At 47.8% G+C, this 8,694-nt stretch overlaps 1 pseudogene; it reads left to right on the plus strand.

Annotated features, from left to right (window-relative positions):
• LOC109230455 lies at positions 2,562-6,000 on the plus strand (annotated as a pseudogene).

Genomic DNA, 8,694 nt, shown 5'->3' on the forward strand with positions numbered 1-8,694 from the left:
TGATATCAGTCCTGAGTTAGACACTGCCTCGAAATGTTTAGTAAATAAATAATGGTTTAAACACTTAGCTCTATAATTCCTAATAATTGAAACTAAAATGGACAATTTGACTGTGCCTGAGTGGCTTGCATGCATATATATATCTGGACTGAGTGTGGATCGGGCTGCACGCCGCAGCGAATGCTACGATGATATTGCGCTTGGGCTGTTGGAGCCCCTCCGGAGTCTGAACCCCCACAGTGAGCGCGGGTACCCAAATGGATCGGGCTGCGCGCCGTAGTGGTCATGTGCATTGCATTGCATTCATGCATTTATACTTATTTGTCTTACTTGTCCTGGTATTGTTGTTGTTCCATTCGTGTTTATTTAACGTGCTGAATCGTTGATTATAGCTTTATATTGTAATATTTCGGGATTTCTTACTTTCAGCCATTATATATGTTTATTACTCACTGAGTTGGAAGTACTCACTTTACTCCCTGCACCATGTGTGCAGATTCAGGTGCTCCGGAGACTTAGTGGAGCTGTTTGCTGTCTTCTTGGATTTATCTTCAGGAGTTGTTGAGGTAGCTGCCTGACGTCCGCAGGACCCGACTTCTCCCCTTTATTGCATTTGTCTTTCCCTATCCTAGACTTTCTTTATTACTATGAATATATTACTCTGTTACATTTAGAGGCTCTAGACTCGTGACTCCAGATCTATTGGGGAATGTTTGGAATATTCGTTATTATTTTTCGTACTATTTTATTTAGTCTCGGATTGGAACCTTGATATTTTCTATTTTAATCGTATTATTTGTTAACGGATTGCGTATCTGGGTTGAGAGTATTTAAATTGGTCGGGCTTGCCTAGCATTAGTGTTGGGCGCCATCACGACCGGGATTGGGGTCGTGACAAGTTGGTATCAGAGTCTAGGTTACTAGGCCTCGCGAGTCATGAGCCGGTTTAGTAGAGTCTCGCGGAACGGTACGGGGACGCCTGTACTTCTCCTCGAGAGGCTGCAGAACCTTTAGGAAAATTTCATATTCTTGAAATTCTGGTCGTGCGGCTTTGTGATTCGAGAACTTAATTCCTGTATTCTATTCTCTCGCATATGGCGAGAACTCGTGCTACCGGACGCGATGGTCGACCACCAGTACCACCCACTAGAGGCCGTGGACGCGGTCGTGGTCGTGGTCGAGGGAGGGCAGCAGAGACAGCACCTGCTGACCCACCAGCTGCCACAGTTTAGGACCAGACTCTAGTTGTCGATGTCCCAGCAGCACCTGTGCAGGCACCAGCAATGCCTATTGCTATTCCTGGTCTCCAGGAGACCTTGGCACAGATACTATCAGTTTGCACTGGCCTGGCTCAGGCAGTCTCAGCTTCTACTGCAGCAGCTGTTTCCCAGACCGGGGGAGGACATCAGACCCCTGTTGCTCACACACCTGAGCAGGCTACCCAGGGACTTCAGACACCGGAAGCAGCCATAGCTCAGCTAGTTGCTCCAGTTGCTCCAGTTGCACCAGTTGCAGCCTATGAGGCTCCAGTTATGCCGGACGAGGAGCAACGTCGCCTTGAGAGATTCGGCAGGCTTCAGCCACCGAGGTTCAGTGGTGCTGAGGGCGAGGATGCCCAGGATTTTCTGGATAAGTATCAGCGTATGCTGCGCACTGCAGGGATCTTAGAGTCGAGTGGTGTGGCTTTTACTACCTTCCAGTTCTCAGGGCCTGCATTCACCTGGTGGGAGGACTTCGAGAGGCGTAGGCCGGTTGGTGCAGCGCCCCTTACATGGCAGCAGTTCTCCACTGTCTTTCTAGAGAAGTACGTACCGCAGTCTTACAGGGAGGAGCTGCGTCGTCAGTTCGAGTGGTTGGTTCAGGGGGACATGTCTGTGACCCAGTACGAGTTGAGATTCACACAGCTAGCCCGGCATGCTACTTGGATGATCCCGACAGATCGGGAAAGGATTAGGAGGTTCGTGGATGGCCTCAACTATTCACTCCGCATTTTGATGACCAGAGAGAGGGTTATGGGTGCCTCGTTTGAGGAGGTAGTTGACATGGCTCTAGAGATTGAGACGGTTCGCCGTCGGGAGCGTGAGGAGAGGGAGGCAAAGAGGCCTCGAGGTTCAGGTAGTTTCAGTGGTGCTCCGTCTAGGGGCCAATTCCAGCGTGGCCGAGGCCGTTCCTTCAGGCCTCCTCAGTCAGGTCGTCCAGAGTACAGTGGGGCTTCTTCAGGCCGTGGTCATCAGGGATTTCAGCAGGGCCAGACTTCACTTAGTGCTCTTCCAGCTCAGAGCTCTACACCTGCCTCTTCAGCCCAGGGTTCTTCAGCAGCGAGGGGTTTCCATCAGTCCCCTTTTCCAACGCCGGGTAGTTGCTACGAGTGCGGCGAGTTCGATCATATGAGGAGACAGTGTCCTCGGCGTCGTGGTAGTCAGTCTCAGCAGAGGGATCGGCCCTCATCTTCTGCTCCTGTTTCATCAGCACCCGCCCAATCAGCTAGGGGTGGAGGTCAGGTAGCCAGGGGCCGCCCCAGGGGTGGAGGCCGGACTGGTGGTGGTCAGGCTCGATTCTATGCTCTTCCAGACAGGAAGGACGCCATTGCCTCAGATGCTCTTATCACAGGTATTGTCTCAGTCTGCCACAGAGATGCCTCTGTCTTATTTGATCCCGGATCTACCTATTCTTATGTATCTTCATATTTTGCCCATCACCTGGGTACTACCCGAGGTTGTCTTGCTTTGCCTGTTCACGTATCTACCCCGGTGGGTGATACTGTTATTGTAGATCATGTATACCGATCCTGCTTAGTGACTATTGAGGGTCTGGAGACCCGAGTTGACTTATTGCTGTTGAGCATGGTCGATTTTGATATTATTCTGGGTATGGATTGGTTATCTCCGTACCATGCTATTCTGGACTGTCATGCTAAGACAGTTACGTTGGCTATTCCGGGTATTCCGAGGATCGAGTGGCGTGGTACGACTGATTATATTCCCAGTAGGGTGATTTCTTTTCTAAAGGCCCAGCGGATGGTTGGGAAAGGTTGTCTATCTTATTTGGCTTTCGTGAGAGATATTGGAGCTGAGACTCCTAGTCTTGACTCCGTCCCCGTCGTGAGGGACTTCCCTGATGTGTTTCCAGCAGACCTGCCGGGCATGCCACTGGACAGGGACATCGATTTTGGTATTGATCTGGTACCGGGCACCAAGCCCATCTCTACTTCTCCGTATCGCATGGCACCAGCAGAGTTGAAAGAACTAAAGGATCAGCTTCAGGAACTCCTAGATAAGGGGTTTATTCGTCCGAGTGTGTCACCGTGGGGTGCACCGGTTCTATTTGTGAAGAAGAAAGATGGCACAATGAGGATGTGCATTGATTACAGACAGTTGAACAAGGTGACAGTGAAGAATAAGTATCCACTACCTCGTATTGATGATTTGTTTGACCAGCTCCAGGGGGCAAGGGTATTCTCGAAGATTGACCTCCGTTCAGGCTATCACCACCTGAAGATCAGGGATTCGGATATTATGAAGACTGCCTTCAGGACTAGATATGGGCACTATGAATTCCTGGTTATGTCTTTTGGGCTGACTAATGCCCCAGCCGCGTTCATGCACTTGATGAACAACGTATTTCGGCCGTATCTGGATTCATTTGTTATCGTTTTTATTGATGATATCCTAGTGTACTACCGTAGCTAGGAGGAGCATGCTCAGCACTTGAGAGTGGTGCTACAGAGGTTGAGGGAGGAGAAAGTTTATGCAAAGTTCTCCAAATGTGAGTTTTGGCTTGGGTCTATAGCTTTTCAGGGACACGTGGTGTCCAGTGATGGTATTCAAGTTGATCCAAAGAAGGTAGAGGCGGTGCAGAGTTGGCCCAGACCATCCTCAGCCGCGGAGATTCGAAGTTTCCTCGGTTTAGAAGGTTATTATCGCCGGTTCGTCCAGGGTTTTTCCTCTATTGCTTCGCCCTTGACTAAGTTGACGCAGAAGGGTGCACCATTCATATGGTCAGACGAGGGCGAGGAAAGCTTTCAGAAGCTCAAGACAGCTTCGACCACAGCTCCTGTGTTAGTTTTGCCATCAGCCTCAGGTTCTTACACTGTGTATTGTGATGCTTTAAGAGTTGGGATCGGATGTGTTTTGATGCAGGAGGGTAGAGTTATTGCATATGCTTCTCGTCAGTTGAAGCCCCATGAGCAGAACTACCCCGTGCATGATTTGGAGTTGGCGGCTATAGTCCATGCGTTGAAGATTTGGAGACACTACTTATATGGCGTATCTTGTGAGGTATATACTGATCGTCGCAGCCTTCAGCATTTGTTCAAACAGAAGGATCTTAATTTGAGGCAGCGGGGGTGGCTTGAGTTACTCAAGGACTATGATATTACCATTTTGTATCATCCGGGGAAGGCCAACGTAGTGGCCGATGCGTTAAGCCGGAAGGCGGTCAGTATGGGTAGCTTGGCGTACATTCCAGTTGGGAAAAGGCCCTTTGCAGTTGATGTTCAGGCTTTGGCCAATCGGATGGTGAGGTTAGACATTTAGGAGCAGTCGGTGTTGGCTTGTGTGGTTTCTCGGTCTTCCTTATATGACCGCATCAGAGAGCACCAATATGATGATCCACATTTGCTTGTCCTTAAGGACAGGGTTCAGCACGATGATGCCAGAGATGTGACTATTGATGATGATGGCGTGATGAGGATGCAGGGCCGGATTTGCGTGCCCAATGTGGATGGGCTTCGGGAGTTAATATTAGAGGAGGACCACAGCTCGCGGTATTCCATTCATCCGGGTGCCGCGAAGATGTATCAGGATTTGAGGCAGCACTACTGGTGGAGGAGAATGAAGAAAGATATAGTGAGTCATGTAGCTCGGTGTCTCAACTGTCAGCAGGTCAAATATGAGCATCAGAGACCCGGTGGTGTACTTCAGCGGATAGATATTCCCGAGTGGAAGTGGGAGAGGATTACTATGGATTTTGTGAGTGGTATCCCTCGTACCTCGAAGAAGTTTGATTCGATTTGGGTGATTGTGGATCGGCTGACCAAGTCCGCGCACTTCATTCCGGTGTGTACTACCTATTCTTCGGAGCGGTTGGCAGAGATTTTCATCCGGGAGATTGTTAGGTTGCATGGGGTCCCAGTTTCTATCATCTCGGATAGGGGCACTCAGTTTACTTCCCAGTTTTGGAGGACTTTTCAGCGAGAGTTGGGTACACAGGTAGAGTTGAGCACCGCATTTCATCCTCAAACGGACGGGCAGTCCGAACATACCATTCAGATATTGGAGGACATGTTGCATGCCTGTGTTATTGATTTTGGAGGATTTTGGGCTAAGTATTTGCCACTTGCAGAGTTCGCGTACAACAACAGCTATCAGTCCAGCATTCAGATGGCACCGTATGAGGCCTTATATGGGAGACGGTGTAGGTCTCCGGTTGGTTGGTTTGAGCCCGGCGAGGCTAGACTATTGGGGACAGAGTTGGTTCAGGATGCCTTAGAGAAGGTGAAAGTGATCCAGGAGAGACTTCGTACAGCTCAGTCGCGTCAGAAGAGTTATGCGGGCCGGAAGGTTCGAGACGTATCCTACATGGTGGGCGAGAAGGTCTTGTTGAAGGTTTCGCCTATGAAGGGCGTTATGAGATTTGGAAAGAAAAGGAAAGTTGAGTCCACGGTTCATTGGTCCTTTTGAGATACTTAGGAGAGTTGGGGAGGTGGCCTACATGCTTGCTTTGCCACCTAGCTTGTCGGGAGTTCACCCGGTATTTCACGTTTCTATGCTCCGGAAGTATGTTGGGGACCCGTCCCATGTGTTAGACTTCAGCACGGTTCAGTTGGATGATGACTTGACTTATGATGTGGAGCCAGTGGCTATTTTGAATCGTCAGGTTCGGAAATTGAGATCAAAGGATATAGCTTCGGCAAAGGTGCAGTGGAGAGGTCGGCCCGTTGAGGAAGCTACTTGGGAGACTGAGCAGGAGATGCGCAGCAGATATCCTCACCTATTTGAGACCTCAGGTATGCTTCTCGACCCGCTCGAGGACGAGCGTTTGTTTAAGTTGGGGAGGATGTGACGACCAAACCCGTCGTCTCATGTATTACATCCCCGTTTCCCCCATTTATTGCTCTTTCAAGTTTATTATCAGCAACGGGTGAGTTAGAGTTGAATTGAATTGGTTTGGATAGGAAATGAGACACTTAGTCCCTTTAAGGAAGGTTTGGGTTGGAAAAGTCAACCGAACGTTGACTTATTAGTTAGAGGGATCGGATGTGAATTCCGGTGATTCGGTTAGCTTCGGGAGGTGATTTGTGACTTAGGAGTGCGATCGGAAGTGATTTTGGAGGTCTGGAGTGGAATTAGGCTTGAATTGGCAAAGTTGGCATTTTGGCGAATTCCGGTGGATAGGTGAGATTTTGATCCGAGGATTGGAATGGAATTCCGACAGTTGCAGTAGCTCCGTTTTGGATATGTGTGCAAAATTTCAGGTCATTCGGAGGTGTTTTGGTCGGGTTTCTGATCGAATGCGTAATTCGGAAGTTTTTAAGAAACTTAGGCTTGAATTCGATGTGATTTGATGGTTTTAGCGTTGTTTGATGTGTTTTAAGGATGAGAACAAGTTTGAATGAGGTTTTAGGATGTATTTTTGGTTGAGGTCCCGGAGGCCTCGGGGTGAATTCGGGTGGTTGAACGAGAGGTTTTGAGGTGTGTTGCAGGTCTGTTGCTGCTGTCATCTGGTATTTCCGCTTCTGCGGAAATGGACCGCAGAAGCGGGTGAGCGATTGCAGAAGCGGCCAGGTGTGGGATAGGGTAGTTCCGCATAAGCGGAAGTTGGTCGCTTCAGCGGGTCCGCATTAGCGGACATTTTACCGCAGAAGCGGTTTTGAGGGAACCGCAGAAGCGGGGTTCGAGTCGCATAAGCGAAGTCCGGGTTTTTAAGTGAAGACCTCATAAGCGGATTTTTGGCCGCAGAAGCGGTCCCGCATAAGCGGAAGCGGGACCGCATAAGTGAAAATCGCTGTTGACAGAAGGGTTTAAAATATTATATTTCATCCGCGAACAAGAGGTAGTTTCCACCATTTTTAAGCGACTTGGAGAGCTTTGGGCGAGGACTTTCGAGGGTTTTGACTGAGAATCAATTGCAGGTAAGTCTCTTGGCCTAATTATTCGAGTTCATGGTAGAAATTACATGTAAATTGTGGAAAATTCATCAAAAACGGGTCAAGTTAGGGCTTGGAAAGCTGTGATGTAAAAATGAATTTTGAAAGGGCATTTGAACTCCGATTTTGGTAAAATTGGTATGTGTAGACTCGTGGCGAGACGAGGAATCCAGTGATGTAGATTTCGTAATTTTTCGAGAAGTAGGACCGGGGCTCGAGTTTTGCCAACTTCGTGAATTTTGGTGTTTTTCGAGTCTTTTCGATTGGGTTATGTTTCTTTAGCCTATTGTAATGTATTCGTTGTGGTTTTAATCAGATTCGGCGTGCGAAGAGGTTGATTCGAAAGGAAAAGGCATAGCGAGCTAGACTTGTGGCCGGCTTGAGGTGAGTAATAGATGTAGATGATGACCTGAGGGTTTGAAACCCCGGTATATCACATTGTGACGCTATATTGAGGCGAGACACGTACTCTATGACGAGTGCGGGGTCGATTGTGACTGGGAATTTTGACCTAGTCCATTTCGATTGATGTTCGTACTGTGTTCTTGACTAGAAATTGTTTGGTAATCGTCCTACTTGGATTTTATGAATATGTTTGGGGGCTTTGTGCATATCATTTGCATCCTTCAGGGATCCTTATCACTGCTTCCATGATGTTTAGCATATTCCATGATATCAGTCCTGAATTAGACACTGACTCGAAATGTTTAATAAATAAATAAAGGTTTAAACACTTATCCCTATAATTCCTAATAATTGAGACCAAAATGAATAATCTGACTATGCCTGAGTGGCTTGCACGCATATATATAATTGGACTGAGTGTGGATCGGGCTGCACGCCGCAGCGAATGTTACGATGATATTGCGCTTGGGCTGTAGGAGCCCCTCCGGAGTCTGAACCCCCACAGTGAGCCCGGGTACCCAAATGGATCGGGCTGAGCGCCGCAGCGGTCATGTGCATTGCATTGCATTCATGCATTTTATATCTGTTGGTCTTAATTGTCTTTGTTTGCGGTTGTTTTATCGTTTTGTGTGCTGAATCGCTGATTATAGCTTTATATTGTAATATTTCGGAATTTCTTACTTTCAGCCATTATATATGTTTATTACTCACTGAGTACTTTACTCCCTGCACCATGTGTGGAGATTCAGGTGCTCCGGAGACTTAGTGGAGTTGTTTGTTGTTTTTCGTGAAGTTATTTCAGGAGTTGTTGAGGTAGCTGCCTGACGTCCGCAGGACCCGACTCCTCCCCTTTATTTCATTTGTCTTTCCATATCCTAGACTTCTTTATTACTATGGATATATTACTCTGTTACATCTAGAGGCTCTAGACTCGTGACTCCAGATCTATTGGGGAATGTTGAGATATTCGTTATTATTTTCCATACTATTTTATTTAGTTTCGGATTGGAACCTTGATATTTGCTATTTTAATCGTATTATTTGTTAACGGATTGCGTATCTGGGTTGAGAGTATTTAAATTGGTCGGGCTTGCCTAGCATTAGTGTTGGGCGCCATCACGACCGGGATTGGGGTCGTGACA

This window comes from Nicotiana attenuata, chromosome 7 (assembly GCF_001879085.1).
Source record: "Nicotiana attenuata strain UT chromosome 7, NIATTr2, whole genome shotgun sequence".
In the NCBI taxonomy this organism is placed as follows: domain Eukaryota; kingdom Viridiplantae; phylum Streptophyta; class Magnoliopsida; order Solanales; family Solanaceae; genus Nicotiana; species Nicotiana attenuata.